This window comes from Sipha flava, unplaced genomic scaffold (genome assembly GCF_003268045.1).
Source record: "Sipha flava isolate LNK unplaced genomic scaffold, YSA_version1 70_pilon_pilon, whole genome shotgun sequence".
NCBI classification, from domain to species: Eukaryota; Metazoa; Arthropoda; class Insecta; order Hemiptera; family Aphididae; genus Sipha; species Sipha flava.
This window is the reverse complement of record NW_020273610.1, coordinates 1016163-1023729: the sequence shown is the minus strand read 5'-3', so window position 1 is coordinate 1023729 and position 7567 is coordinate 1016163. Positions and strand designations below refer to the sequence as shown.

At 29.2% G+C, this 7567-nt stretch overlaps 1 long non-coding RNA gene across 1 annotated transcript; it reads right to left on the bottom strand.

The window, feature by feature from the left end:
* Nucleotides 1-5852: 5852 nt before the first annotated feature.
* On the bottom strand, nt 5853-7030 carry LOC112692145. The gene is made up of 3 exons (XR_003149388.1): nt 6820-7030; nt 6191-6339; nt 5853-6125 (listed from the first exon to the last, which is right to left on the bottom strand). It is a non-coding gene; the product is annotated as an uncharacterized LOC112692145 (long non-coding RNA).
* Between the last annotated feature and the right edge of the window lie 537 nt (nt 7031-7567).

The window sequence follows — 7567 nt, the reverse complement described above, 5'->3', positions numbered from 1 at the left end:
ACATAATAAAATATTTACTTACTTTTGTAAATATAATATAAAGTTAGAGTATTTTTCATGAATACTTACGTTAATCGGAATGAAATATGAGTTGATATATTTCGAAACGGAGAACGCGTATCCACCTCAGTTGCACATTATACAATACTCTGTTGAATATTTTGAACACTTGTCCGCTTAAATTTATCCAATATGTATAGCATTTTATCCGAGTCGTAATAATATGCCGTGTTTAAGCTGCAGAAGAAGTGTATATTCTATTATTAATGTGGCGCTCGCGAATAATAATGTATACGTTCGGAAGCAGGCGGGTAGCCAGATTTTCGTTGTGAAATATACGAGCTGCCCGGCGAATATACTCTGGCGTACTTCAAAGATCAGGACAAACCTATACAGAATATCCATTATGGGATTATTTAAAGAATATTTTCCTGATTTCAATTGTCGGTTCATGCGCATATTGATATAATTTTAGAAGATATATACTCTACTATGATTATTATTAAGGTGTAACTGAATTGTGTCTGTCAAATAGCAGCTGTAATCTGTACGTAGTAACTTCTAAATATAATGATAACATATCTCATCATCAACAATAAAATAACTCTTTGAACGAATACGTAGTTATATAACTTAATTGTATTAGATCTATTTTAAATTTTTATTGTACTAGCGGTTTTTAAAAAAAATACTGAGATTCAAAAAACACACGTGACAGTTCTTGAATGTTGAAATATCTTTTCTATCGTGCCCGTAGCCGTGTGTGTGTATAATTACAATATTAAACGTCTATCACTGTTTTGAATGTACATATTTTTTTTCTATAGGTAACGTTTTTATCTGAAGAACATTATGCAACAAATATATATTCGTATATTTAAATAATTTGTATTCAAAACAATGTCGGTTATTATTAACGGTTGTCCGTTTCCCATAAGTTTCCGATATCTATATTATTTGTTAAAAAGATTAAATTAAAAAAAAAAAAAATGTCACAATGATAAGTTTTTGCTATCGATTGACGTTAGATATCACAAGCCCTATATTTATATTATAACGTTATTAGTACAAATATCCATGTTTTAATATTACGATGTATGCGACACTGAGAAGAACAATTTTAACGATTGTCAAATACATTAGTTTAGTTTGACATAAAAATAATTTATTATGTGTTAACCGTGCATGTGGTGTTGCTGTACATATTTGGTTTTTTTTTTATTGTACAGACCGTGAATGGTTGTGCCGAATAAAAAAAAAAAAAATAATTAAATATCAAAAGATTTATATCAACTCTGAAAGTGACGTACAGTACATGATTACCTAGAACGAAAGAATGTGGTTAATATGCTGTTTGATAAAAAAAAAAAAAATTGAATTATATTTCTATACACATGCTAGAAATACGTGACTAGGGGTCATAATTAAGAGGGGGGGTGATATGGGGTTAGATCCCCCCATGAGTTGTATCTATATATTGTCTTAAACCTACAAATAGCTCAAATACAAACTTATAAATTATTACGAAATTAAAAAAAAAAAAAAAAACCAGGTTATAAATATTTATCCGTAAACGTCTATGTTTTCTTTAATACACCGAAACGTCAAAATGTTCTTTTAACCAACATTGAAATAGTAATGAGGATCCTAAGGTTAAAACTTTAAAAAGATTATGTGCTACACGATGGGTGCAACGTTATGATGCGGTAACAGATTTCATTGAACTATTTGCATTCGTAGTTGAATCATTAGAAAATATTTCTAATTGGAATAATTTCACTGCAACGGAAGCTAATGTACTATTAAAAACTAATGATTCAAAATTTCTTATATCCTTACAAGTTAAACAAGTAAATAGTAATTAATATATATATATATATAATTTATTTTATTTTATAATAAAATATTCTTCTAGTTATATTATGTTTTTTTCTTTTGGTTTACCATTGTGTAAATTGCTACAAAAAGAAAAAAATTGATTTAGGAGAAGCAGAAGTCTTACTGAAGACTTACTGCTTATTATCATTGTATTAAAAAATATCAGATTAAATTGTGATACTGAATTTCACAAATTGTTTTTGCTGCTTGCAAAAGTAAGTATACTTAAATAAAGTATATTATTACATGAATTATATGAAAAGAATTATGTTTATATTTGACATTTTTAATAGATGTCAGTAATTATAGTTATAGACTTGAGTACTAAAAGAATATCTAAACGACAAGTCAATCGAGCAAACCCAGATCCCAATTTAAGTGTTGAAGAATACTACAAAGTGTCAGTATTTATACTTTTAATTTAATTTTTATCGATTTTGACGATAAGTCAACCATATTTTGGTCATGAATAACATCATCTGTAGGGTCTAAATTCACAGTAGAACGTGGAATAAAGCAAAATATGAAGTATAATGTGTTAGTTATTGTTTTTGTAGCATAACGGTACATAAGTTTCAAGAAACTAATCTCGATGGAATCTAGTTATAGTTGAAGTATAGTATTCAAGTATTTGTAAACTTAATTGTGTTTACAGAAATTTGGGATGTAAAAAAATAGTAATGTTGATACATTTGGCCTAATGTAATAATAATAATAATAATAATAATAATAATTATAATCCACGTAATTCAAATTTATTTTTCGAATAAGTTAATCGATTATATCCTTGCCTTTCAATGTCCATCGGTAATCACACAACATTTAAATAATATTGTGCAAGGAACAGTCGGTATATGAGTAAAATAGACTACTTCGGAGCCTTTACATTTTGTTGCCTTTTTTTTGGAGAAACTTATTTTTTACGAGTGTACAGGAAATTTTTTTTAATATAAAATACTCAAGGCAGTGGCGTATTTACTACAGTTGAAGTACTACATGAATCAAGGGGGTTCCGGGCCTCTCTTCCACCCCTTAATATGCCATTGTGTCATGGCAATTCTACCGCAGCTGACTACCGTCAATTTATTATTATTATTAATTATATTTAATATTTTTAATAAATATTATTAAAAATATTTTAAAATGGTGGAAATATATTTTTAAATTCGATGGCGGAGGAGGTGTTAAGGAGAACTCTCAAAGCCTTTCTTATTTAACGTGTCTAAAAAAAATTTTAGCCCCTCCCATTTAAAAATCCGCATCGAAAAATAACTATATCTGTGTGTTCAATATCCGATATTACAGGATATTAATTATTATTAAGATATTTAGTCTAAATTTAGTATATAAAAGAAGTGTTGATTGAAAAAAATAATATTAATATAAAATCAAATGTTCTCTCGTTTTACTTGGAGTTTTAAAATTAGTAATATTACTATATGGTAAACAAACAGTGATAATTTTGTTAAAAATTAGTAACTGTTAATTAATAGCACGTGAAAATATATTTTATTCAACTCACTACGTTTATCTGCAGTCGGTTATATTAAGAGTGAAAAACTATTATATTATACTGATTGTGTATGTATATATAGTATATATTTACCACACAGACGTTTTGTTATTGGTCGGACGGTTAAGAACGATTTTGTTGACCGACTACAATCGCAAGCATTTTAGCAATAATAATTATAATGGGTTCACACTGTGTGAGAAAAACAGCAAACGAAGCTCCACAAGAAAAAACTATCCGAGATTATATTATATAAATTACTGATCATAATAATGTTACTGTTATTAAAAAAAAAAAAAAAAAATAATAATAAAACATTTTTTTTTTATCTGACTATATGAAAGAGCCAACGTTGTTGGATCGAATCCACCTCGCGCACAATCAGCGTGAAGTAAATTAATTTGAGCACGTTTTATTTTTAACAGTCAATTCGACCGAATTGTATGGTTTTTTTTTTCTTTCTCTTTTGAGAATGAAAAAACACCGCGACCACTACTAGTGTAAGCGTTTCTGGGTACCGCTTTTGCCCGTTATCCGATTGTAACGCTTAACTTTCCTTCTTTTACACGTGTTTATTTTTTTATTTTCCATCGGATTACCGTCATTTTTATTTAGCATAAGATAACGTTAAAACATTTATAGGGTTTTCGTTCGTTTATGTCAGCTTAAGAGTAAATATTTGAAATTATTCAATCAACAATGCTGTCGAACACGTTGTCGTCTTCTAATCGGATCGATCGCCGTGGGAATTCGTCACTCAACGTACTCGATGTACGTAAACAATTGATGTATAGAACGCTAAAGATATCTATCTCTAACCAAGATATCAACGAGAAAATGTGTCAATCGTTGGTATACCGATGTGAAAAATAGTCCGTAGATCTCACGCGATCCCGTCGACCTTTCGTCGTTTCCAACGGTCGTCACCGGTATCCGGTAACCACGTGACCGAAGTATTTCGTAACGGTAACGTGTTATTCGCTGTTATGTCGTCAGTGATGTACGTGGCCGCGGTCGTGGTGCGGAGAAGCCCATTCGAGAAATCGATACATACGTTTATCGAGCATCCGGTGTTAACCGTTGCATAATTGTACGTCACGTGTTCCGGCGTTCGTTCAAACGGTCGCGCGATGTTCAACCTAACGTACGTTTTACGATCGCACGATCGTTGTTGGGGCTCGGAAGTTGTTGAATTTGCATATTTTTTTTTTCTTTTGCACCGTTGGCTTTATTGCTAAGCGAGCTTGCGACATTCGTTCCGAGGCACTACGAAAAACATATCAAAAGTTTATAGCGCATATTTAGTGATTTTTAGATTTCGAAGCATATTTCTTGATATTACCACTTTTTTTTTTTAGAGTATATTATATAATTTTTGAAGATTCAGTATGAAAATTTAAAGATTAAAATCATACACACATTCATATCGAGAGAACTTTCTTGACGGTCTTGTATCGTATTTTACAAATTTATGTTCGACATTAACAAACAATGTTTTTCCCCATCGGTTAATATATTACGTGTATGTATATATTTGTAAATTAAAACTACAGCTTTTATATATTAGCTCTATCTAAAATAAAACATTGTACATATATCAAATACGAACAGTTGCTATTGAAATACGATGGTTTTCTATAAATACTTTTCAAGAAAAATTACTCATTGAACATTCTACAAGTGCATTTTTTTCATTCGAGAAACATTTCTAATGCTATTTTATTATTATTATTATTATTTTAATTATGATTGAAAATTAAAAACCAGAATTATTTTTATTACTATGCTTTTTTTTTTATTTATAATTTTATAAAATATTTGTGCGAATGAAAATGTGTACAAAAATAAAATATAATTGCATATTTTTAGAGGATATTTGTACTTTTTTAAACGCATAAGTGGCACGCATATTTAGTACTTTTTAAGTGCATTAAGTTCCGAACCCTAATCATTACAATGGTTTCTCATCCGACTCGACCGACAAATGCGTTGAACTTGGTGAATAGTTTAGTTAAACATATCGTTTTTTTTCGTTTTGAAAGTGTTTTTCCGTCTGCGCCGGTGAACCTCGTTCATTGTCGTATTCACAGAACGAAATCAGCATGAGCTGTGCATCCTCATTATTTAACACAATCGTATAGGTTTCGTGCACGCGTATCTGCGTAAAATGTGCGAATACTGTTAACCACGCGTTCACATTAAATTTTTCAAATACAACGTGTATTTATTATTCGTTTCGGACGCATTCGATTTGTACGTAAACCGTTGTTCGTGATTTGCATAGTTAAAATCAACCTGTGTGATCCGTAGGACGACAATAACTTTGTTTTTAAAGTTTTTCTCGTTAATCGGTCTCGTAAACTATAGTGAAACGAGAGGATTCACGTTTTAATAACAATAACATTTAAAAATTAAATTATATGCTAACATTGCTTTATTAAGAAGACAATTGATTCGAATTTATAATCATGAAAAACTTTTTCAACAAACCTTATTTTTTAGCACTGTTGGTTCGTATAATGCATGATGTTTCTTTTTCTTTTTTATTAATTTTTATTTTCGCTTATGTGTACACAATATCTAACAGAAATATTCCGACCATCAGTAGGAGGGAAGGTCATACTCGTATATATATTTATATGAATAAGACTTTTTAATTAGTTGATGAATTCGAGAAATCGATTTATAAACTGAATGTAATTTTCTTTCTTGCTCGTGTAAAAATATTGTGTATCTGAAATAAAATTGATTTATTAAAAGTTTGAATTTTAAATCTTTACGAAACTCGACGATAGTTACATAAAAGTGTTCGTAGTTAAATTTGTGTGAACATTTTAATTTTAATATTCAAATCTGAATTGCAAAATCTTCACAAAATATTTAAAAATAGCCTCGACAAGGCACTAGGCCAACACCTCTATTATATTATTTTTCGATCGTAAATCAATCTATAAAAACGATTTCACCGTAAAATCTTCTGTTATGATGGAGAATAATATCCAAGTGGTATTCAATATGGGCTCATAAATAGTACGTTTTTCTAGTTTCGTATAAAATTTACATTGAAAGTATCATTATCGTTGGGAATTAGAAAAAAAAATATATTGGTACAAAAGCTTTATATGTTATTTATTATCAGAGCTTGGAAGTTGTAACAACAAAAATTTTACTTTTTAGGTCTTAATTATGCAATTAAAAATTCCAAAATATACAAAAAAAAAAACAAAAATATGTATTTAATTTGAAAAAATTATAAATTTATTGGAAAAATAATAAAAAAAAGTAAATGTAATTTTAAGTTTTACAACAATTTTGGTTCATATATGTCAGGACAGGTTGAATTATAAACTATTAATAAAAATGTTAAATTACTTAAATGTGTTTGTAAAAGCGTACCTACTTAAAATTAAATTATTTCAAATATTTACCTTAGAAATTATACTTGATTTTTAAATGTCTTCTTATTCTTTTGAATTTGAAAGATCTGCGGTTATCTGATAGTATAGTTTTAATAATGGAAAATTACCACTTAACGTCAACGGTCATTGAAGTGAACCGTTCGCTAAAGTCCATTTATTTCCAATAATTCAAATTTCTTCAAAATACAACCAAGTAAATCATTATTTTCAATAAAATGGGATTATTTCTTGTACGACGTAAAAAAAAAAAAAAAAACACTGAAAACAGTAAATTAACAAAGTAGTGATAAAAACCGTAAATAAATGAAAAATAGTAAAATTACGTTTAATTAAAATTCGTGTATAATATCAAAAAAGTATGTAATAAATTTGTATTTTACTTCGGATGTTCTAGTAAGGACCAAAAAAATTATGCATTTGCTAGAATTTCCGAGCCCTGCTTATTGCGGATCGACGTGCACTGCTGCGGTAAGGTTAGATTCACGTATGTTAATGAGTTTCACGAGTGGCGACAGCTTAATTAAACTTCGCGTTCAATTGATTATCGCGTTCGTCGTGCACGGTAATTTTACATAATATAAGACGAATAACGCGTGAGTATTTTACGTGATTGTTCGTTTAAATTAAACATAATGTCACGGTCAAAATTAAACATTTGACACGCGCGCAAACGTCGCACATGCGTATTTGATAAGTACACTAAAAACAACAAAAATATAAATTTTAATCTTAGCGCTGTGATAAGTATATTATTTTA